The sequence below is a fragment of the Talpa occidentalis genome, unplaced genomic scaffold (assembly GCF_014898055.3).
Source record: "Talpa occidentalis isolate TD23 unplaced genomic scaffold, MPIMG_talOcc4v2.1 talOcc4.15, whole genome shotgun sequence".
NCBI classification, from domain to species: Eukaryota; Metazoa; Chordata; class Mammalia; order Eulipotyphla; family Talpidae; genus Talpa; species Talpa occidentalis.
In genome coordinates this window covers 67,367,731-67,393,365 of record NW_023601543.1, presented here as the reverse complement: position 1 = coordinate 67,393,365, position 25,635 = coordinate 67,367,731, and the positions used below count along the sequence as shown (strand labels likewise).

The window sequence follows — 25,635 nt, the reverse complement described above, 5'->3', positions numbered from 1 at the left end:
TGATTATGGCTTTGTAGTATAGTTTGAAGTCTGGGAGTGTGATGCCTCCATTCCCTTCTCTTTTTTTTTCAGTAGAGCTTTGGCTATTCGGGGTTTTTGGTGATTCCATATGAATTTCATCAATAATTGTTCTATTTCTTTGAAGAATGCCATTGAGATTTTGATTGGAATAGCATTGAATCTGTATATTGCTTTTGGTAGGATGGCCATTTTAATAATGTTTATTCTTCCAATCCATGAGCAGGGGATGTCTTTCCATTTCTTTGTGTCTTCTTCTATTTCTTTTAACAGTGTTTTATAGTTTTCTTTGTATAGGTCCTTTACCTCTTTTGTTAGATTTATTCCCAAATATTTGATTTTTTTTGTTTCGATACTAAAAGGGGTGGTTTTTTTGATTTCTTCTTCTTCAGATTTATTGTTTGTGTATAGGAAGGCTACTGACTTTTGCGTGTTGATTTTGTATCCTGCCACTTTACTGAATTGATTGATGAGTTGAATTAGTTTTTCTGTGGAGATTTTGGGGTTCTCTATGTATATTATCATATCATCTGCAAATAGTGATAGTTTGACTTCTTCTTTTCCTATTTGGATTCCTTGGATGTCTTTCTCTTGTCTTATTGCTCTGGCTAGGACTTCCAGTATTATATTGAAAAGCAGTGGTGAGAGTGGACATCCTTGTCTTGTTCCAGATCTTAATGGAATTGCTTTCAGCTTTTCACCATTGAGAATGATACTGGCTGTTGGCTTGTCATAGATGGCCTTTATGATGTTGAGGTATGTTCCTTGTATCCCAAGAATTTCAAGGGCTTTTATCATGAATGGGTGTTGCACTTTGTCGAAAGCTTTCTCAGCATCTATTGATATTATCATATGGTTTTTATATTTCTTTTTGTTGATGTGTTGGATAACGTTGATTGATTTTCGGATGTTAAACCATCCTTGTGCCCCTGGAATGAATCCTACAACTCTACAATCACCCAAAGCTAGATAAAGAAGAAATAGAACACCTAAACAGACCAATTACAAGCAGCGAAATTGAAATGGTAATTAAAAACCTCCCCCAAAACAAAAGCCCAGGACCTGATGGATTTACAAATGAATTCTACCAAACATTCAGAGACGAATTAGTGCCTATCCTTCACAAACTCTTCCAAAAATTGAGAAGGAAGGGACAATACCAAACACGTTCTATGAAGCCAATATTACACTAATACCAAAACCGAATAAGGACAACACAAAAAAGGAAAACTATAGGCCAATCTCCCTAATGAACACTGATGCAAAAATCCTCAATAAAATTTTAGCTATCAGAATCCAACAATGTATCCATAAGATAATTCATCACCTCCTATTTAACTGAAAAGGTTTGTGACTCACTTGTATCCAACAGAATGAGGTAGAAGTGATAAGGGTTGATCTTTAAGGTTTGATCATAAAACGTAATGCCCCTTTAGTTTCTTTCACTATATCACTGATTCTTTAGTCCCTGGATGAAAAGGTGAGTTCAATTACCCTGAAGCTGCCATGTCATAAAGAAGCCAAGTCATGGGAGACCATGTACAGAGGTTCCAAGCGTTGGAAGCCCCAGTCTTCAGGTCCTGCAAGCTCAGATGAATGAGTCTCACATCATAACAGCCATCCATTCACCCTCAACCTTCAAGTTTCCCAATTGGGACCCCAGACATTATGAAGAAGAAACAAATATTCCTTGCTGAGTCTTCTCCAAATTTCTCACCTAAAGAATCTAAAACCATAATTAAATGGTTCTTTTACAATACTAAACTTGTAGCGTTTTTGTGTACCTTCTTTTTCTACCCCATCCCTTATACCACTTTTACTTTCTCTATCACCCTCCCTCTTAAACTTAGAAACCTCACTTCATTTGTTAGTGTACCTAGTTTTTATAAATATTTTTTCTTGGTAAAATCATCTGTGATGTAACCATCCAATATTTGTCTTTGTCATTCTGATTTGCTTTACTACATATATTTCCCCTGAACTCCTTCTATTTTGCTGGAAACAACACTTTGCCTCTCCTTAGGGCTGAATAAAATTCTGTTGTGTAGATATACCACATCTTCTTAAATCATTGAGTAGTGCACTTAGCTTGTCCACTGCCCTAGCCATCCTGACAGTGTCTTTGTGCACATTTGTAACTGGGGACAATTTTAACTGGAAATTTGCACATTATGTTGAGGGAACCAAATGAGCTTATGTGCAGGAAAGATTTCTAATATATAAAGTACATCTCTCATATGTGAAAACAGTCCCTTCTTCCTACCTTGCACCTCAAGGTCTGCAGTTATTATAGGTACTTGCTTTGTAGCAATTTCCACTCTCAAAAAATCTTCTTCCTATAAAAACCTTAGCTCATTGCAAGAACTTGTCATCAGCATAAAAGAGAAATCTTCAAATTATTATTCCAAGCACGCGCCATGCACGCACGAGCACGCACACACACATACACCCGCACATACTTAAAACACTTTGATGTTTATCACTCGCAAATTTTACTAGTATTATAGAGAGATTGAACTTGAAAAAAATCATGAATTTTGTAATGCATAACTTTTTTCAAGAGGAAGATCTCAGGTTAATTTCAGCTCTGCTTTTGTCACTAAGACCATGAACATCTTTATAATTTTAAATAAAATTTTATCGCTCCCAAGATATTTACCTCCGAAATGAATAGTCTTTCTTTCTTTTTTTTTTTTTTTTTCATCTCTGGCTCTGTAAAAGTCACCAAGGTATTTAAGGCCTCAAAAATGAATAGTTCTTGAATAATTTTAGGGTTTTTTATTTTTGTATTTGCATTCTGAGGTCACTGCAAACTTTCCTCTCTCTAAAGATGAGCCTTTTTCACATACAAAAACCTGAATTACAAGTAGACCCAAGAATACATCTTCTAACATCAAATCAATAGACATCCACATTCTGGAAAAGCTCACAGAGTGGATGTTTGGACAATCATACTATGGGTCCAAGATACGTAATATTTAAGTGGTTTGGGGAATGGGTAGGAAGCAGTTTATAATAACACAAACCAAGATTTGATGTGTCATATTAATGAAAACTAGTCTTTCTCTCTTCACTAATTTTTAATTAATAAATTTTTTCTTCCCTTAGTGTATTTTTATATATAGTATTGCATAGGAAAATTAAGACCATTAGAAAAGATATAAGAGATTCAGATTTTGGCTTTTTATAAACACTATCTTTTGAAGGACTTACTATAATCATTTAATTTTCCCAAGGGAAGGCATTTTTTGCACTGTACGTCAAATTGATAAGAACATATTTGCTCACTCAGGCAGTTAGTTTCTATCATTCCAAGTGCCTGAACTTTAGTCTAAGCTCTGAGTATATTAAAAATAAGTTCTAGTGAAAGAAAAAAAAATTTCCTCGTGTAGAATTACTATTTTCTTAAAGGTACCTATATCATTTTTTACATTTTAGATTAATTAGATTCAGAATGATATGAACATGTCACCTATTACAAAAACTACATGAAGAAGTTTTGAAAATCATATCATTTTACTTCTAAGCCTCTGCAGGCACATTATTAGACACAGTAGTCCATTATTCTTTCAGTTTGTTTTTCTATGTTATTGAGTTCTGCTAATTCTATCTGTGGTCTGTGTTCCATTTTTTTTAAAGATTTATTTATTTATGCATACAAGGTCTGGGGTACAGGCCAGAGGAGTGCGGGGTGAGAGGATTCACCAGAGTGGGGAGCAGAACAGGCAGACTGACTGAAATACACTGCTGAGGGGAGCAGCGCACAAGTCAAAAGAGGTCTGCTGTGCCATGTGGGTTGCTCCCTGGCCAGGTGTCAAACTCGTGCTGCAGAGGCTGCGGACAGCTTCATAAGTTGCGTCTTAACACCTTGTGCCACCAGGGAGGCCATGTGGTCCATTTTTAACTGCATCTTATCTTACACCTATATGATATACCCATGTGAAACATACTCACAACCTTAGTCTCATTACTAATACAGAGATCAGGATCCTCCTGTGTTTTTTCATTTAAAATGAAATGCTTAGTATTTAACATATAAAGATCAAAGACAGTTCAACTAGTTGCAGGTAATTTTTCCTATAATTTGTTAATGTAGGCCATTTTTGTTAAGTTGTCAACCTTCATTTAGATTAAAATGATCACAGATAGTACATCTGACTCTATTATCGCCTCACCCTATGCCTCCCTGAACAGGCTCAACAACCCTCTCCCTCCAGTCTCAATTCCCATCCTTCTCCTTGCTCTCCTTGCCATCCATCCTTGCAGCCTTGGAAGAGGATGGAAACCCATGCATTTTGAATGGCTTCACTGTTGGGATCCTTGCCTGAAAGATTCTCTAGGATGCTCTGAAAGAATTCCAGGTCCTGCATCATTTCATAATCCTCTTCTTTGCCTGGTTCAAAAGTTTCCATGGCTGAACTGGCATCAATGTCAGCTGATACTGCCTAGCCAAACTATACCCTGCAGGGACATCTGCATGGCATAAGCAATCTGTTCTTCCTCAGTCTTACTGCTTAGTTCAGTGAACGCAGTGCAGTCACGCTCTTGCTGCTTGATGGTCATCTTCAGCAGGGTATCTTTTCAGTCTTCAGTCCCAGATGTAATAATTACAGCCTCAACAGCAGAGGCCTAGCTGCTTGCCACATTTCCTACTCCTGCCACTACAGATACTCTTCCACAGAAACACAAAGGGCCAGCGCCATCTCAGGCTCAGCCCTGGGACCCACTCCAAATTCAAAGCCACTGCTACCAAGACCCAGCATGGTACCACCATCACCAGTCAGAGTGGTGGAACTGATGAGGACAGGAACCGAGCTGGATCTTTCAGGCACTGTCATTTGATGGAACTGGATCTATTTTCACCATTCAGGGTATATACAAAGGCTTTGTTGTGTTCACTTCTTCTTCCCCCAAGCTGGTAATGTCAATATTTATTTTCTCCTTCTTGAGACATTTAGCCAGTTTCACCAGATCCTTCCCATTGCACTTCATGGGGCTTCCCACAATGGCAATGATTCATATCTTGTGATTATTGTCCTGTTGGTATTACAGAGACAGATGGGCTACATGGATGCCAGTGTGAAGGTGATTTTTGTCCTTGTATTGGACAGTGTAAAGCTTGGACAGGATATAGCTGGTACTATGGGTGAGTGTGTGAGAGGTGTCAGAAAGTGCTATTTCTGTGTGGACAACAGTGAGTATATGTGCAAAGGTAACTTTCTTCCCATTAGCTGTAGCCCCAACAGGATACCATCACCACAGTTTGTCACACCAAGACCTGCAGGAACTCTGCGAACAATGTGGGTCCTGTCACGGTGATCAATGACCGTGAAGTACTAAAGTGTAGTACTAAAGTGTAGTATTTCTAATGACATTGGCATGTTAGGCCTGCCCTGACAACAGATAGGCAGTTAATTCTCCTATGCCACAGCAACACTTGTCACAATTTTCACTTTTTTAAACTGTGTGCAAAAAGGGGTTGAACTAACTAGTGAAATATTCAGGAGAGATGAGTAACAAGATCCAAAAACAAAAAGTGGGCAGAGCTGAATATTATATTCAGCTCTCTGGTAGGCATCAGATTCTTACCCCCTTCTTTCCATCTAAGTTGGCAAGAACACCTGATTGCTCAAAACTATCATTTGAAATAGATACAACTTCAAAGTATAAATTAGTATCATCCTGAAGAAGGCCCTCTTTTTCCATTTATTTCCTTGTGTGAAGTCATTATTATGCATCTATTACAATCATCTCACAATTGGTATGAAAATCTAATGTTAGTATCCTTCTACTTCTCTCCTGACCACTGTGTTATTGCTTGCATGCACTCATCTTAAGACTTCATTCTTTTGTTCCACAAGTGCACCACCCTGTGATATTCCAAGATTTCATAGGAAAAGTTTTCAGAGTCTGAAACTGGGTGAAGAGTTGGAGAAGGCGATTTGGTGGATTTAAGCACTCCTGTGCTTGCAGAAGGGAGAAGGTGAGAAGCCACACGGATGTGTTCAGCTGCAAAATTCTTTGCACCATCCATTTGTAATTTATAAACGGGTTTTTGAATATATCCCATAGTTCAATAAAACATTTCAAAATTGTAAAAGCCATATTTGGAAAATGTCCCAAAAATTGAAAAGAAGAGGAGCTTTTTATTTTTATCAACTGAAGTGTCAGACTTAGCAATTCATGATGATGTAGCTCATCAACTTGTAAATTAACTTATTGCACCGATTTGTTTAATGACAAATTCATCATACAAAAAAAGTTTCCGATCAGATTACAATATAAAATTGGCTACGGGTGCTTAAAACTCTGACTGAATAAAGGATCACAGGGTATAGCAAATGGAAATTTGACATTCAGATATGAAAATAATGTAAATTAATTTCTTGGGAAAGTGAGAAAACTTCAAGATGCAAAGCAGTGAGATCCACAGTCAAGGAGACTTAGTAGAAGTAGAGTTTTTGTTAGGGCCTCCCCCGTGGCGCAGCGGTTGAGCGCTGGGTTGCGAATCTGCCCGCGGCCTCTGCGGCGCCGGTTCGATCCCCGGCTGCTCCCCGGCCACCGGAGGAGGGTCCCACGTGGCGCAGACCTCTCCTGCCGCCCGCTGCTCCCCTCAGCAGTGTACTTCGGTCCTTCTGCCTGCTCTGCTCCCCGCTCTGGCTCTGGTGAATTCTCTCACCCTCCCGCGCTTCTGACTGTACCCAGTGCATGTATAAACAAAACAAACAAACAAACAAATAAATAAATAAATAAAAAAAAAACATGCCTCTATTAAAAAAAAAAAAAAATAAAAAAAAAAAAAAAAAAAGCAAACAAACTTTTTTCAACATAAAATTCAAGGTTCTTAGCATCTTTCATGTGAAGAAAGTGAAAGACATTAGTGGTGATGAAAATGAATCTACACTCACTGACCAGTAAATCAGAGTACAATCTAGATAAGGTGCAGAGAGAGGATATTTACATCTTAAGAACAGATTTAGTGCACTAGGTAGTAATAGAAGTAGATAATCCATGCCAGAACAGCTATAGTTTCAGTTAATATACGAAGTGTTGGACTAAGCATCACTTTACTTAATCTTGCCAATACTTCTGTTATATGCAATACTATTTTCATAGTGTAGATGAAGAACATGCAATAAATGAACCAGAACTAGTCCAAAGAAAAGGGTACTGGATATTTGATGTCAGTATTGAAACAATAAAAAGGGTAGGCAGGTATAAACATCACAGAGGTCAAGAACTGAGATTCAAAAATGAAGAGACAGAGGAGAACATGTTCATGGCAGACCACAGTTGATTTGACCCAATAACACTCTGGGTCACATGAAGTCTTATCGGGGACCGACCTGTAACATGCTTTGCCCCATTTCCTCTACGTTGTCTCTCAAGAAAGAACTCTGATTCCATCTCTAATTTATACATAAGGGGGTGTTTTAGGCAAATGATCAATTTTGACAAGACTATAAATATTGGGCCTCCCTGGTGGTGCAAGGGGTTAAGCACAGCACTGTGAAGCTATCACCAGCCACTACAGCACAAGTTCGATCCCCTGGCCAGCAAGCTAACCCACATGGTGCAGCAGACCTCTCCTGTCCTGCCCACTGCTCCCCTCAGCAGTGTATTTCAGTCAGTCTGCCTGTTCTGCTCCCCACTCTGTCTCTGGTGATACTCTCACCCCCCACACCTCTGGACTGTACCCCAGTTCTTGTATGCATAAATAAATAAATCTTTAAAAAAAAAAAGAATACCTCTGGCTGCAGTCATCTCTGAGCATGATATATTGAGTGCAAATACATTCGTTTTACAGGCTTACTTGTTCATGGGAAAATTTTGGAAGTTCTTGCTTAAGGACACATAAACAAAATGCACTACAATTCCTCGTGTCAGGAAGGAAGTGCAAAGGTGCTATTTTAAAATGTAGATGTCGACGGTGAAGGTGGATGCATATTGCATCGTCACTTAGGAGGCCTTCTTTAGTTTTTAGAACCTGATATTTGCACACTCAAAAATCTCTACACGTGCCTGGGTTAATGTTCCTGAGGAACTAGATAGATGAAAGGTTAATAGAGGTTAACTGGCATGGCAAAACTGAACAGCTGAGCAAATCTCAGTCTCAGGAGAACATCCCACAATAGTTGAAAACAACAGTAATTTATCGTACAGAAGTCTAGCAGCTTTTAAGCATCAATTAGAAGAAAGTTTTATTCGTTGTATTGTTGATTTTTTTTTTTTACCCATAGTGATTTTATCCTAAAAACAATGGAACTTATGGGGTGAATATTCCACTTATGCGGTGTTCACTGTTATTAGAAAAGCTTCTGGCTCATCAATGCTTCTTTTTTTTTTTTAACAAATGACTTTAGATTTTATTTATGAAATATTTATCAATTTTAAAATGTACAGAAAATAGACTGTTGGAGCTACAGTTGTTAGACAAAAAAAAAAATCCAATGAACCAGCCTTTACCTGATAATCCCACCTCGCCTTCCCAATGTCAAAGGCAATATCTGTGATTGCATAACATGGGATTCTATCCCCTCAGAAAACATTAAGACTAAGTGTTCCAGAGGAAACAAACTCATTAGCTGGTAGCAAGTCAGTCAAGTCTTTGTGCTAAAAGAACCTTTTTAATAAAGGTAACACAATAACTCTGCTTTGAATTATTAACTAAAATGCTTTTCATCCATGAGAAAATAATATTTTGTCTCAAATTTGAGTAACAAGGCAAGTTATAAGAAAAGTCACATAGAATGAACTTCTCAAGCACCAAGCAAGTTTCTTTAAATAATATCACCAACATTTCAGACTGAGACTTTTTTTTTATTTAATTTATTATTCTTTAATTTAAATTTTATTTTTTATATTCCCCATACAATTACAACCCCCTTATTTTGACCCCAATCCCTCCTTTCCCCGCCCCCCACCCCCCATAGAGTGTCTCTGGTTCATAGTTGTTTGTTGATTTTGATATTTTCTTTCTTATAGTTATTCTTTTTCCTGGTCCCTTATTTAATTTTTCTAGATTCCTGCTATGAGTGAGACCATCTGGTATTTTTCTTTTTCTTTCTGGCTTATTTCGCTGAGCATGATCCCTTCCAGCTCCATCCATGTTGCTGCAAATTGCATGTGTTTATCTTTTTTGAATGCTGAGTAATATTCCATGGTGTATATGTACCACATCTTCTTGATTCAGTCATCTATTTGGGTGCATTTGGGTTGTTTCCAAAGCTTAGCTATTGTAAATAGTGCTTCTGTAAACATAGGGGTGCAGGTGCTCTTTGGAATTGATATTTCTGTGTCCTTTGGGGAAATACCTAAGGAGTGGAATTGCTGGATCATATGGAAGCTCATTGTTTAGTAGGTCAAGAAATCTCCACACAGCTCTCCATAGTGGTTGGACCAGTTTGCACTCCCACCAACAGTGCAGGAGAGTTCCTTTCTCTCCACAACCTTGCCAACATTTGGTGATGCTAGTTTTTTAAATATGTGCCATTCTCACTGGTGTAAGATGGTATCTCATGGTAATTTTGATTTGCATTTCCCTGATTGCAAGTGACATTGAACATTTTTTCATGTGCCTGGTGGCCACTTGCTTTTCCTCTTCAGAGAAGTTTCTTTTTAGCTCTTCTGACCATTTTTTGACTGTATTATTTTCTTTGTTTTTGTGGAGTCTCATCAGCTCTTTGTAGATTTTTGTCATCAGTCCTTTATCATTAGTGCTGTGTGCAAAAGGGTTCTCCTAGTCAGTGGGGTTTCTCTTTGTTTTTGTTATTGTCTCTTTTGCTGTGCAGAAGCTCTTTAATTAGATGTAGTCCCAGCTGTTCATCTTTGCCTTCACTATCACTGCTTTGGGTGATGTGTCTGTAAAGATGTCTTTGATGTGCATATCATGTAGTGTTTCACTATATTTCCTTCAATGTATTTTATGATTTCAGGTCTTATGTATAGTTCTTTAATCTATTTTGAATTGGTTTTTGTGCATGGTGTTAGGTAGTAGTCAAGCTTCATTCTTTTGCATGTAGCAACCCAGTTTTCCCATGACCATTTATTGAACAAACTTTCTTTGCTCCAATGCATATTCTTTGCTCCTTTGTCAAAGATTAGTTGACCATAAAATTGTTGGTTTTTTTTTCTGGATTTTCTATTCTATTCCATTGGTCTGTGTGTCTGTTCTTGTTCCAATACCATGCAGTTTTGATGATTAGGGCTTTGTAGTATAGTTTGAAGTCTAGGAGTGTGATGCCTCCATTCCCTTCTTTTTTTTTTTTTTTTTTCAGGAGAGCCTTGGCTATTTGGGGTTTTTGGTAATTCCATATGAATTTCATCAATAATTGTTCTATTTCTTTGAAGAATGACATTGAAATTTTTATTGGAATAGCATTCATCAATGCTTCTTTAAGGATGGAAACTTGGATAGAATCTTTAATGCATGGGGATTTAAGAACCTCAAATGGCAATGGGATCAGAGTAATAGGCCACCATTACTATGTAAAGGAGACATTTCCAAGATAGATACTTGACTAGTAATAAGTTAGTATATTAGGTTAATACCTCAAGCTGGGGCCTCCCCAGTGGCGCAGCGGTTGAGCGCTGGGATGCGAAGCTGCCTGTCAGCCTCTGCAGCGCCTGTTCAATCCCCGGCTGCTCCCCGGCCACCGGAGGAGGGTCCCACATGGTGCGCAGACCTCTCCTGCCGCCCGCTGCTCCCCTCAGCAGTGTACTTCAGTCTGCCTGCTCTGCTCCCTGCTCTGGCTGTGGTGAATTCTCTCACCCTCCTGTGCTTCTGACTATCCAGTGCTCATGCTCATATAAAATAAATAAATAAATATTAAAAAAAAAAAAGAAACAAAACATAGGAACAGATAAAAAACTTAAAAAAAAAAAAAAAAGAAAAAAATACCTCAGGCAGGATTAATAACCCTGCTGGCAACAACTTCTTTTTTTGCATACTTGGCACAAATTTTTCTATAAGCAAATGCCATTTGAATGTTTTGGATCTCCTGTTTGCTTTGGGATGGCATGAATTTTGAATTTAGAAATTAGCACTCTCAATGGACTGTGGCAGAATATTATTGGGGCTTGGTTATGGGTATTGTGTGACAATGTTGCTTCAATAAGCATAATTTAAAAAACAATAAATTACCATTCCATTTTCTTCCTCTGAATGCCTTTAACCAGTCATTATGTATGTCAGCTCAAACATGGCACCAGGGGCTGACAAGTTCAAGTTCATTGTGGAATAGAGTAATACCTATTGGACCTACTGGTGATTTTTTTAAGTTTGCCTAATGTATATTTATTTACCCTGACTGCCTTAATTTTTTAACTGATATGCTTTGGATTAAAGTATTTTAAAAAAAGATTTATTTTATTTATTTGTGCATACAAGAGTTGCGGTGTAGGCCAGAGTTATGGAGGGTGAGAGGATTCACAGAGACAGAGTGGGGAACAGAACAGGCAGATCCACTGAAATACACTTCTGAGGGGAGTAGCGGGCAAGACAGGAGAGGTCTGTTGCGCCATGTGGGTCACCTCCCTGGCAGGGGATCAAATTCATGCTGCAGTGGCTGGTGATAGCTTCATAGTGCTAAGACTTAACCTCTTGCACCTCCTGGGTCCCTGTATTAAAGTATTTTCTAGAAGGCTTTCTGAGAATGAATATAAGTTATACAGAGTAGATAACATAGAACCTGGAACACAGCACAGACCCAATCAATGTGTACTAAAGAAAGTGTTTGTGAAACAGTATCACTCTTAAGCATGTTAGTTTGGGTTAAATCCTGAGCTCATGATCATAAACAAAAATCCAAAGAGAATGGGACCCAAGACAGAGGGATGTCAGAAAACTGGGACAGAACACAGTGCAAAAAGCATGTGAGCACTGAGGGCTGTGGGCAGCTACTAGAATTAAGCTTCAGATATGGAGGAACCTTGATTCACCTTCTCAAAACGGCTTATACCAGGAATAGTGCAAGAAGGCAATCTGCAAGGTGTTTAGTAGATATTTTCAATATAACAGAAGGCAAAATTCATTCACATCAAAGTTTTACACATGTGTGTGGTGATAACGATAGTGCAAAACAGATAATGATTACAGAGACTGAAAATTGGAAAGTGGACCAAAGACTCAGAAGGAAATAAGGGTATTAATGTAAATTAAAAACTAGGAAAAATAAATGTTGGCGAAGATGTGGAGAAAAAGGAACTCTTCTACACTGCTGGTGGGAACGCAAACTGGTCCAACCACTATGGAAAGCTGTGTGGAGTTTCCTCAAACTGCTAAAAATGGAGCTTCCATATGACCCAGCAATTCCACTCCTAGAAATCTACCCAAAGGACACAAAAATATTAATTCAAAAGGGCACCTGCACCCCTATGTTTATAGCAGCACTATTTACAATAGTTAAGCTATGAAAACAAACCAAATGCCCAAAAATAGATGGCTGGATAAAGAAGATGTGGTATATATATATACAATAAAATATTCCTCAGCAATCAAAAAAGATAAACTTGGGGAACCAAATAGGACATCAGTGTAAAAAAATAATAATTACAGTACAAACCACAACAAAGCAAAAACAGACAATTGTAAAGCAGAGACATCCTGCAGGGGAGGAGGAGGGAGAGAGGTGAGAGGGAGGGAGGGAGGAGCACAGGGGACTGTGGTGATGGTGCACGGGTGCCTTGGGGAAGGAGATTCTATGGGGACTCAATCTGAGGGGGTGGGGGAAGCAAATATTGTCTAAAAAATGTAAATAAAATTGATAAATGTTAAAATAAAAAAAATTAAAAAAGAGATAAACTCATGCCATTCACAGCAACATGGATGGAGCAGGAAGGGATTATGCTCAGTGAAATAAACCAGAAAGAAAAAGAACAGTATCAAATGGTTTCACTTATAGGAGGAATATAGGGGAACCAAATAAAGGATCAGAAAAAAATTATAATAAATTAAAAAAAACAAAATTAACAGGCAACTATTAATCAGAGACACTCTGCAGTGGACAGGGAAGGAGGGGGATCGAAACAGGGGCGGGAAGAGCACAAGGGTACAATGGTGATGGTGCACGGGTGAACTGGTGGTGGAAATTTTACGGGAACTACACCTGAAAGGAGAAAGCATGCATTGTACAAAATGGAAGAATAATGTAAAATATGTATTTTTAAAAAAGAAAGAAAAACTGGGAAAAATAAAAATAGGACAAAGTGATAAGAAAAATGATGAGTATTGAGAGAATGCAAAATCTTCCTCTTACTCTTTCCTGTGAGCCCAGATGTTCATCTTGTTTGTGAGCAGCATTTGCCAGAAATGGCATGAATAATTTTCATTCATCAACTCATTTAATCTAACAATTGTGAACCTATGTCTATCAGCATCTGCATGCTGAGACCAAGGCATTGAGGTTCACACAGCTAAGGGACAGAGCTAGGATGCTACCTTTCAGAGATTTGAGGATGTTGGACATGGAACAAAGGGAAAGAGATACTTTTTGTATTTAAATAATTTCTGGGGAATGGGGAGTCTAAACCTAGTGCAGGCACACAAGACAGATTCTTGAACTTCAAGTAATGTTTTGAGGCAGAGACACCCTAAACCCTCAATACTAACAATGCAAAGAGCAAAGGGCTTTGGAAAGATTGTCATTTGGGAAAGTCAAGGTCACAGCTTAAAGTTTTAGCTCTCATGTATCAGCATTGATTTCCTATTGGTTATATATTATATGCTGATAGTTAAACATTCCCATCACTTTTCAAATGTACCAGCAAAAGTTCTCTCAGGGTGGGGGTGGTATCTGTAGGGTGACAGGAGTTTAGGAGAAAATATGAGGAAAAAGAAGGAAACCTGGAAAATATTCCAAGGAAGCCCATAAGCAACAGATTATTTATATACGTTATGTCAATGAATCCTCAAAGTTAAAAACTAAAAAGAAAGCAAAAATAAAAATTTACAAAATAGCAGTAATTGGTGGCTTTCACAATGGAAATTGATTTTGTCTCACAAAGGTTAAGACATTTTCCCAAAAATGCAAATGGCCAACAGGCATATGGAAAAATGTTCAACATCACTTGCAATCAGGGAAATGCAAATCAAAACTACCATGAGATACCATCTTACACCGGTGAGAATGGCACATATTAAAAAAACTAGCAACAACAAATATTGGCGAGGGTGTGGAGAAAAAGGAACTCTCCTGCACTGTTGGTGGGAGTGCAAACTGGTCCAACCACTATGGAGAGTTGTGTGGAGATTTCTGGAACTACTAAACATAGAGCTTCCATACGATCCAGCAATTCCACTCCTAGGTATTTACCCAAAGGACACAGAAACATCAATTCCAAAGGGCACCTGCACCCCTATGTTTATAGCAGCACTATTTAAAATAGCTAAGCTTTGGAAACAACCCAAATGCCCCCAAATAGATGACTGGATCAAGAAGATGTGGTACATATACACCATGGAATATTACTCAGCATTCAAAAAAGATAAACACATGCAATTTGCAGCAACATGGACGGAGCTGGAAGGGATCATGCTCAGTGAAATAAGCCAGAAAGAAAAAGAAAAATACTGGATGGTCTCACGCATAGCAGGAATCTAGAAATTTTAAATAAGGGACCAGGAAAAAGAATAACTATAAGAAAGAAAATATCGAAATCAACAAACAACTATGAACCAGAGACACTCTATGGGGGGTGGGAGGCGGTGAAAGGGAGGATTGGGGTCAAAATAAGGGGGTTGCAATTGTATGGGGAATATAATAATAAAATAAAAAAATATGGAAACAACTTAAATGCCCCCCCCAAAAAAAAAGACATTTTCCCAAGGTCAAATGGATAATAGACCTTAGAACCAGAACTGCCTTCTGAGAAACAGATATAATTAAATGAGAATGTAGTTGGTGTGTGCTTACAATTTTTTTTTTCTTTTCTACATTTTCTATGATGTGGTTAATTCATTATTAAAGTAAAAAGGAGAAAAGAAAATATCAGATGTAGGTCTAAATAGAACCATCAGCACTGGCGACAGCCGCATCATAACAAGTTACCAGATTTGTTCCCAGCTAAAACTAGGGAGAAGGGATTATCGCGCCACAGGAAATGAGTTTGTGAGCAGCTGCTCTCTGTTACCATAGCAACCCAGAGGTCCTGACTTCCCTGTGATGCAGCACCAAATAAAATCTACCAAATCCATGCTAGAAAAATGTCTTCTGTCTCTCAAACGCCCTTATAAAAGAGTCACAGTCAACAGGCCTATTCTTTCTGGAAGACACGCATCTCACCCCCATGAGGACTTTGAGTATGAGGAGAGTATGGTGCCATATGCTGTTGATTTAGTGAGTTGAGCATTAGTGGAACTGTGAACTCTCAGACGTCATCTTGGCCCAGCACTCAATGGCTGTGCGACCTTGGACAACAGCTTGCCTGCCTTCACTGAACCTCAGTTTCCTCAACTGTTACCTGGAGCTAGGTTGCCATGAGCACACAGGGACACATAAGCATGCAAAGTGCTTAGCACTGTGTCAGGACCTGAGTGAATGCTTAATAAATATGGCTGCTACCATTTTGTACTTTTATCATTTCTTCTATTCCTTGGACAAATATATACTAATTGCCTGGCTCTGTGTGGGTACTTCTGTAAACATCAGAAATACAGAAAACAATTCTGCTGACACTATTCTGGACATGATCATACTTGTTAAGAAAGTCTTAAACTCCAACTTCAAAATAAATTCATTAAAACAAGCTAAGTTCAAATGATAAACAACTTTCGCTAAATCAAGTTTTCAGAACATGGATTTGAAATCATAACAAGTCACTACACAACAGAACAAGAGCATTTGTGTTTTATTTTTTTAAACAAATTTGAATTTTTAGTTGGGAAATAGACAGTTTATGTAATTGAGATAAAATGCCCAGAATGGGTCCTGATGGTTCAAAGTATTGGTCTCGCCAACTTAGAATAAGAAAAGCTTTTGAATCAGATAGCTCGGGCTATGAAATTGACAGGTCACCTATGGCCTGTTCTATCACCCAGGAAACTTTTTATCCCCTTAGCTCGTTGTACCAGAAACAGATCTGATCTGAAGTAGATTTAGGGTTTTCTTAATTGTCCCCACCACCATCTCTTATATCACTTTGGCCCGTTCCCACTCCCCCTCCCCTTTCCCTTAATCTCTGAAGCTTTACTTCATTATTAATGTACAGTTTTTAAAAGTATTTTGCTTTGTTGAATTATTCATGATGTAAGAGTCCGATATTTGTCTTTGTCACTCTGACTTGTTTTACTACATGTACTTCCATTTTGCTGTAAATATTTCATCTTTCCTTATGGCTAAATAACATTCCATTGTGTGGACATATACTATATTTTCTCTTTTTAAGATTTTTTAAAAATTTATTTATACAAGAAGTGGGGTACAGGTCATAGGCATAGGAGGGTAGGAGAATTCACCATAGACAGAGCAGGGAGCAGAACAGGCAGACAGACCGAAGACACTGCTGAGGGGAGCAGCGGGCGAGGCAGTAGAGGTCTGCCAAGCCATGTGGGTTTTTCCCTGGCCAGCCGGGAATCGAACCCACACTGCAGACACTGCAGACAACCTCACAGCTTGGCGCTCAACCTACTGGAGGAGGCCCTATACTACATCGTCTTGATCCAACCCCGTCAGTGAGTATTTAGGAGGTTCACATGCCCTAGCTATTGCAAATAATGCTGCAATAAACATTATAGAGCATATATATTTTTTGAATTGATGGTTTTGTGTTCTTGGGACTAATGTGCAAGAGTGGGATTGCTGGGTCATACGCTATTTCCATTTTTAATTTTTTAAGGTAAAATCAGATATCTTTCCAAAATGGCTGCAGGAGTTTACATTCCCACCAACAATAAATTAGGGGTTCCTTATTCTCTGAATCCTATCCAGCATTTGTTGTTTAAGGTCTACTTAATATGTGTCCTTTACACAGCTATGAGGTGACATCTCATTTGGGTGTGAATTCTATCTCCCTTATTAAAAATGATGTTGAGGCGCCTCCCTCTTGGCACAAGGGGTTAAGCAGCACACTACGAAGCAATCCAAAGCCTCTGCAGCATGAGTTTGATCCCTGGCCGGCCAGGGAGCAATCCACGTGATGCAGCAGACCCCTCCTGACTCTCCCGCTGCTCCCCTCAGCAGTGTATTTCATTAAATCTGCCTGTTTCTCTCCCCACTCTTTCTCTGGTGAATCCTCTCGCCGCACCCCGCCCCCCTGCCCCTGCACCTCTGGCCTGTAACCCAGCTCTTGTATACATAAATAAATGAATCTTTAAAAAAAAAGTGATGATGAATATTTTCCATATATCTATTGGATCCTCTTTGGTGAACTGTCTGCTCAGATCCATTTATTAATGAATTAGGTTGTTTCTTTTTTGTTAAATTGAATATATTTTTTGTATACCTTGGATATTAACTCCTTGTTGGTTGTGTAATGTGTGAATATTTTCTTTCATTTAGTAGATGTCTTTTTAGTCTAATTAGCTTTTCTTTGGCTGTGTAAAAACTTTTTTAATGAGGTAATCCCAATTGCTTATTTTTGTTTTTTTACCCCTTGGTGTAGGAGTCCAGTCTTCAAAGACGTTTTTATCAATAATGCCATGAAATATATCACCGATGTTTTCTTTTATATGTTTTATTGTTACAGGTATTATTTTTGTGCCTGGAATTACAGAATCATCCATCTTCAGTCTTTTACATGTGGCCTTCCAGTTTTCTCAGCACCATTTGTTAAAAAGACTCTCCTTTCTCCATTGTATGATTGCGGATCCTTTATTATTAATAAAGCTTTGAAATATGAGTGGATTTATTTCTGGGCTTTAAATTTTTTTCTCCATTGATCAATGTTTCTATTTTTGTTCCAATACCACCTTATTTTATTTACTGTTTTTCATAACATAGTTTCAAGTTAGGTTGTATAGTGTCTCCATTTCTCTCCTTTTTGTTTTTCCTCAGAATTACTTTTGCAATTAGAGTCTTTTTATGGTTCCGTATATATTTTAGTATTTTTTGTTTAGTTTCCTTGAAGAATACTAGTGATATTTTAAAAGTGACTGCTTTAAATCTATACATCCTTTTATGTATATTTGTCATTTTGACTGTATTGATTCTCCATGTCCATGAGCATAGAATATCTTTCATTTCCTTATGTCATGATCTAGATACTTTAGTAGTATCTTATTGTATCTTGTAGTTTTCATTGTATAAGTCCGCCTAGGTTAGCAATTTTGTCTTTTTATGAATTGTACTTTGGGGCCTGGATCCATTGTACCTAATCTAAAGTCACAGACATTTTTTAAAAAAGATTTATTTATTTATGCATACAAGAACTGGGGCATAGGCCAGAGGTGTGGGGGCGGGGCATGAGAGGATTCACCAGAGACAGAGTGTGCAGCAGAACAGGCTGATTGACAGAAATACAATGCTGAGGGGAACAGTGAGTTAGCCGGGATAGGTCTGCTGAGCCCCGTGGGTATCTCCCTGGCTGTGGCTGAAACTTGTGCTGCAGTGACTGCTGGATAGATTTGTAAGTTGTGTCTTAACCCCTTGCGCCACCAGGGAGGCTCTAAAGTCACAGACTTTTTTTTCCAAAAATTCTATACTTTTAGATTTTACAAGTACATATATAATACTTTTAGAGTCTTTAAAACAGACTGCAAGGTCTAGAGCAAAGTACCTTTTATTTGTTCGGTTTATAGTTATTTTTTAGGAGTTATTTATTTATACGAGAACTGGGGTACAGGTCAGAGGCACATGGGAGGGTGAGAGAATTCACCAGAGACAGAGCAGGGAGCAGAACAGGCAGACGGACTGAAGACACTGCTGAGGGGAGCAGCGGGAGAGGCAGGAGGGGTCTGCCACGCCATGTGGGTTTTTCCCTGGCCGGCAGGGAATCGAACCTGCTCTGCAGAGGCTGCAGACAGCTTCACAGCACAGCACTCAACCCGCTGCACCCCCGGGGAGGCCCTGTTTGGTTTACAGTTTGTGTGTACAATTGGTACCACTGATATATATTCTTCTTACTTTGTCCAGTATCTCACTGTCATTAGTGCTGTAACTTTGTAATAAGTTTGGAAATCAGGTAGTATGAATTTCTGACTTTATTTTCCTTTTTTTTTTAAAAGATTTATTTATTTATATAAGCACTGGGTACAGTCAGAAGCGCGGGAGGGTGAAAGAATTCACCAGAGCCAAAGGGGAGAGGAGAGCAAAGCAGGCAGACTGACGAAGTACACTGCTGAGGGGAGCAGCGGGTGGCAGGAGAGGTCTGTGCGCCATGTGGAACCCTTGCCCGGCGGCCAGGGATCGAACCCACGCTGCAGAGGCTGCGGGAAGCTTCACAACCCAGCGCTCAACCGCTGGGCCACTGGGGAGGCCCTGACTTTGTTTTCTTTTATCAGAATATTTAGCCAAATCCTACACTTTTTTGTGAACGAAAACCCAAATAATAAATATTTTTTATTTAGTCCACCTGATCTTAGTTTTTTTATACTTCTTATTTGGCCTTCATTATTATTATTTTTTTAATGATTGCATTTTACCTCCATCATTGGTTTAGTGTTTATGTTGGGGTTTTTTTTTTTTGGTGATTATCTTAGAGTTTACAATATATATATCTGTTATTAATTAGAGCCTACCTTCAAAAATAGTACATGGCTTTAAGTTCATTATAAAATACACTCTCAAATACGTCCTTTATGTGATGGTTATATTTCAACACTTACATATGTTCTTAACACACAATACATTACTATTATTTTTGCTTTAGAAAGTCAGTTATCTGTTAGAGAAATTAAAAATAACAAATTATATATATATTGCTTTTAATTATTCCATTTCTAGCACTCCTAATTTCTTTGTGTACATCCAAGTTTCTGTCTATGTCATATTCCTTCCTGAAGAGCTCCCTTTAACAAGTTATTTGTAGCTTGTGTCTACTATCAATAATTTCTTTCTGCTTTTGTTTTTCTAAACAAGTCATTTCTCATAACATTTGGGAAGATACTTTTATGACCTCTATTTCTTTCTGGATTTGGCACTTTAAAGATGTCACTCTATTAGCTTCTGGTTTGGTGAGTTTCTGATGAGAAGTCTGATGTTTACATATCTTGTCCTAAAATGTAATTTTTTCCACTCTGCTGGCCTTCTAGATTGTTTTTTGTTTGTTTTTGCCCGCAGCAGTTTGAACATGAAATAACATGAGGTGTGTGACTCCTTTGATATTTATGTTATTTACTGCAGGTATGTCAAATATGGTCTTTATTATGTTGAGGTGTGGACCTTCTATATCCAATTTCTTGAGGATTTTTATCAAATTTCATATTGAATTTTGTCAAACGCTTTCACTGTATCTACTGAAATGATCATATGATTTATTTTATATATTTAATTCTCTTCATGTTGTGCATCGAAGTTATAGATTTTATATGCTTAACCATCCTCACATTCCAAGGGCAAATTCCACCTGGTGATAGTGTATGATTCTTTTAATGAGTTCTTGAATTTGTTTTGCTAGTATTTTGAGAATTTTTGCATCTATTTCATCAGGGATATTTGTCTACAGTTTTCGTGTAGTGTCCTTATCTGGCTTTGGTATCAGAGTAATGCTGACTTCAATGTGTGACTTTGGGCGTATTCTCCCCTCTGGAATATTTTGAAAGAGTTTAAGAAGGATTGATTTTAGTTTTCCTTTAAATGTTTTGTAGAAATCATACCAATGAAGCCATTGTTTCCTTGTTGGGAAGTTTTTGATTACTGATTTAATCCCCATACCTGATATTGATCTGTGTAGATTTTCTATTTCTTCCAGATTCATTTTTGCTAGGTTGCTCCTATCTAGTAATTTATCCATTTCTTTTAGGTCATTCTATTTGTTGGCATGTAATTGTTTATAGTAAGTAGTATCTTATGTTTTTATGTATTTATGTAGTATCTATTACACTATCTGTTCTTTAATTTCTGGCTTCATTTACTGTGTGTGCCCTTGTTACTTCTTACTTAGTCTAGCTAAAGATTTCTCAATTTTATTTTTTTTAAACCCTCTGAATTTCACTGACTTTTTTCCTATTGTTTTTCTGATCTCTGTTTCATTTATTCCCACTCTGATCTTTGTGATTTTCTTCCTTCTGCTAACTGTAGGCTTATTTTATAGTTTTTATTTTGTTATCTTTTTTTTAGGAAGGTATAAGGTGAGGTTGTTTATTTAAGCTCTTTCCATTTCCTTAACATAGGCATTTATTGCTATAAATATCCCTAAGAATTATATTTGCAGTATTTGTAGGTTGTGGTATATTGTGTTTCCATATTCATTTGTTTTGAGATTTTTTTTTCATTTCACTTTTGAATTATTCTTTAGCCTATTGTTTTTTCAGGAGGGCACTGTTGATTTTCCACATACTTGAACATTTTCTGGCTTTCCTTTTGTTTCATACCCTTGTAGTAAGATACACTTGGTATGATTTCTATCTGCTTAAATTTGCTATCTTATTTGGGGGCCATATGATCTATGTTTTTGTATAGTTGAACAGAATGTGTATTCTGATACTATTTGTTGGAGTGTTTGAGAAATGTTTGTTAGGCCCATTTGGTCTAATGTATGGCTTAAATTCAACATTATCTTGCTGCTTTTCCATCTGGATATCCATCATTGCTTAGAGTAGGTTATTGAAGTCTTCTGCTATTATGGAATTTTTGTCTATTTCTCCTTTCATATATGTTACCATTTGCTTCATATATATATATAGGTGCTCTACTGTTGAGTGCTTATATAACCAATCTCCTTAAGTGTAGATGAGACCTATGGATATGATGGGGGTATGATTTTTGTTAGCAGGTTATATTGTATGCGACCTGATACGATGTATGGTGCCAATGTACTACAGTCCCTAATAAATTGATTTACATAAGTTTAACCTGTTTTTGCCTTGGCTTAATCAGGCAATCCCTTTTAAATAGGGTTTATAGATAATATACATAAGTTACAAAATTAAAAGTGGGATACATGTTGTTCTGTTGGCCCTGAAGAAGCAAACTGCCATTCTGTAGGAAGGGGCATACTAAAGGGAATGGTGGCTGGCCACTAAGACCTGAAGATCTTAGTCCTACAATCACCCAGAACTAAATTCTACCAATAACCTGTGAACTTGGAAGAGGACTCTGAGTCTCAGATGAAGTCATAGCTCTAAGTGGTGCAATGATTTCAGCCCAGTAAGACTCTAATCAGAGAATTCAATTCACCTGACTCACCTATGGGAAACTGCGACATAACATATTTAAGTTGTTTTTAGACCTTAATTTTGTGGTAATTTGTTATAAAAGCAATGCACACTCAGAGAATGGTTTAATTGGTATGGAATGAAGCATGAGAATCATATTTATTTAAAGTTCCCAAGTTATTGTAATGTGCAGTCAAGGTCAAGATCACCAGCTTAGAGCTTCCCTTTGAACCATGGAAAAGAAGAGGTGTTTTTCTCATATCATTTCCTATGCAACTTGAATTTTTAAATAAACTCTACCTTATGGTAAAATTTCTATCATGGTGGTTAATCATTCCAAACAGCAGCTTTACAATGTCACTTCAATTCCAACAGATAGTCATAGTGACACTTTAGGGCATCAGAGGTATTTTCTTTTTTAAATGTAATAGCTACATACATGTGTCAGCAATTATTTTTCAGTGTTGAGGGAGATAGAATGTGAAAAGAGACCTTATCTAATTCATCTAGAATGTTTTCCATAAGGATTTTCTTCATGCCCACATAGAATAATTTTCATAGGACTCTATTATACACAGAATAGCAACATCAATATTAGCTATTTATGAAATACCTTTCAAAGATTTTCCTTCTAACTTCAATAAACCAAGGGAGAATTGATTTTTTGCATTAAAATATAAAACCCTATAGTTTTAATCTTAAATTTTGATTGATTGATCTTAAATTTCAAATTTGTTCTTCGACAATCCCCATGGAGATTCAGCACAATGCATTACTTCCCCTGGAACATTGTAGTTCTTAAAATTAGATCTTTGGCTAGGTTACACTATCACTTCTCCAAATAACATAGGACAGTAGTTCTCAAAGACTGTTTCTGAGACCAGCAATACCAGTATCACCTTAGAACTTGAGAGAAATGCAGATTCTACAGCTCTAAGCTAGACCTACTGAATCAGGAACTCTGGGGAAGCCACAATGTGTTATAACAAACCTCCAGTTGATTCTGATGCATGTAAAAAGCTTGAGAAACATAAGGGGAAAAAAGACATTGACTAATATATTTACACTCTCGTCCCAGAGAACATTTTACCTTGATCAGGCTATAGATAATATTTTGGAAATTAGTTTGTCTAGTGTTCCTGAGCCAGGATTCAAACAGGCTTGTAAAGAAAATCCCTAAAGGGGCTAGGGCCACAAAACCATCACATGATACTTGAATATTCTTTGATTTCCATTATTTTCTTTGCTTCTCATTCATTTCACAGCTAAATTGCCAACTTCACACACCATGCATTTTCTTTATCTCAACTTATAATGATGACCTTGATATAAATATCTTCATGGAATTCTAAAGAAGTCTACAAAAGTAAGAAGGCAACCAGACTCCCAGCAGCCTGCTCTCTTCTGGGAGTTCATTTGTTATGCTTCTGTCAACAACAACACCCTTAATTTCATATTCCAAATTTGTTATTCTTCCGTGTTCCTGAAAGAAATTTCATGGAAAGCTTAGTGCTTAAATCTGGTGAGTAATTTCTCATTTTCATGCTATTCATGTTTCTGTTTTTTTCTCCTTCTTCTGTTTCATTCATCTCACATCACCTCATTTCTCTTTGAGATTTTCCTTAAAGTTGACCTCCTGTTCCTTTTCAAGACAAGAAGTCTCCCTCATATTCCCAGGATTCTCTCTTATAGACAATCCACTGAATGCATGTACAGAATCATTAAGTGTCCCTATCTTAGCCAAAGTTCCTTAGAAAACAGAGCCTATAGCAAAGATTAATTCTAACATTTTACTGATGCAGGGTCAGGAGAGTGTGTGAAATTGCATGGGAGAACTAATTCTGAAAAGGGAACTGAGGCAAGACAGAAAGAAAATTCAATACAGAACATGAGGCTGCTGTCCACAGCTTCAGAAGAAAATGTAGATGTTTGATCCATCACATGAGCCATCCCTTGAGAGGCTACGCAATCATTGCATCTCAGGAAAAAAAAAAAGTGGGTTTTATCTAACAAAATCTTCCTTATTAAACCACACTGGTTCAAGTTTGCTGTAAAGAACATTGACTCCCTAAATCTCCAAGCTATGCTTCTCCAGGAAACCACTAGGAAAATCAAATTTCCACATTCATAATTGCAAGACATCACCTAAACCTGATTCTATTTATGAGTTATCTGAAATAGTCGAATTCATAACATGAAAGACAGGTATGATAATTATCAGGGACTAAGGGAGAGAGAAAGAAGAGTTATTAATCAACAGACATAAAGTTTAAAGAAAATGAATTAGCTCTAGAGATCTGATGTACAACATACACCCATAGTTACCAATAATGTTTTGTACTTTAAATTTCTTAAGAGGATAGAGTTAATGTTAAGTATTCTTATCTGAATAGAAATCAAAGAAAAAGAAAAATAGAAGCATTTATTAATATCAAGAATGAAATGGGGGAGATTAATCCAGATCCTGCAAACATCAAAAATATAATAAATAACAGAATGTTATGACTAAATTAACACATATAAATTCAACAATTTAGACAAAAGGGACCAATTACACAGAATGTATAAGCTACTATACCATATAAGAATCTGAATAGAAAACTTGAACTTTAAGGAATTCAATTTTTAATGTTTAAATCTTCCTCCCAAAAAAATTCTCCAGTTCCAGATGGTTTCACTGGAAAACTAAATCAAATATTTACAACTTTAACACCAACTTTATCAGCAAAAAAGGAAGTAAACTTAGAACTAATTTTAAGTCTGTTTACCCTAATATCAAAACCAGATGAAGAAAGTACAAAAAAAAAGAAAAGTAAAGATCAGTATCTATCATGAATATATATGGAAAAATTACTAACAAAACATTAGCAAATAGAAGTTGGCATTAAATAGAAAAGAATTTTACAGCATGATTTGTTTGTTTTTGTTCCAGAGATGTGGGGCTATATCAACATTCAGAAGTCAATATAATCTACCATATTAAAGAGAAAAGAAATGACATGATTTTTGTGTTACAGAAAACATGTAATAAAATTAAAAAACTCTTAGAAAAGTAGGAGTAGAGTAGAACTTCCTCAATTTGATTAACAGTGTCTCCAAATAAATTACAGCTAACATACTTATTGATTTCACTTAAGACAGGAGATAATCAGGACAATTCATGAGGAGCTGGAGAATGTGTGTGCTGCAACTTTGACTGTAGAGACTATAGAAATTTTATGGGAAGAGGCAATTGGGAGGTTATTAAATTTGATTCATTCTCACAGACTGTACTAAGGGATACAATTCAAAAATCTCAAGATTAATACAGATAGGCAAAATCATCTCCATTGTCACTTCCCAATCCCCTGAAAGTGATTCCCAAGGTC

The 25,635-nt window shown here is 37.2% G+C and overlaps 1 pseudogene; it reads right to left on the bottom strand.

Annotated features, from left to right (window-relative positions):
- Positions 1–4,214: 4,214 nt before the first annotated feature.
- Positions 4,215–17,737, bottom strand: LOC119245713 (26S proteasome non-ATPase regulatory subunit 4-like; annotated as a pseudogene).
- Positions 17,738–25,635: the final 7,898 nt, after the last annotated feature.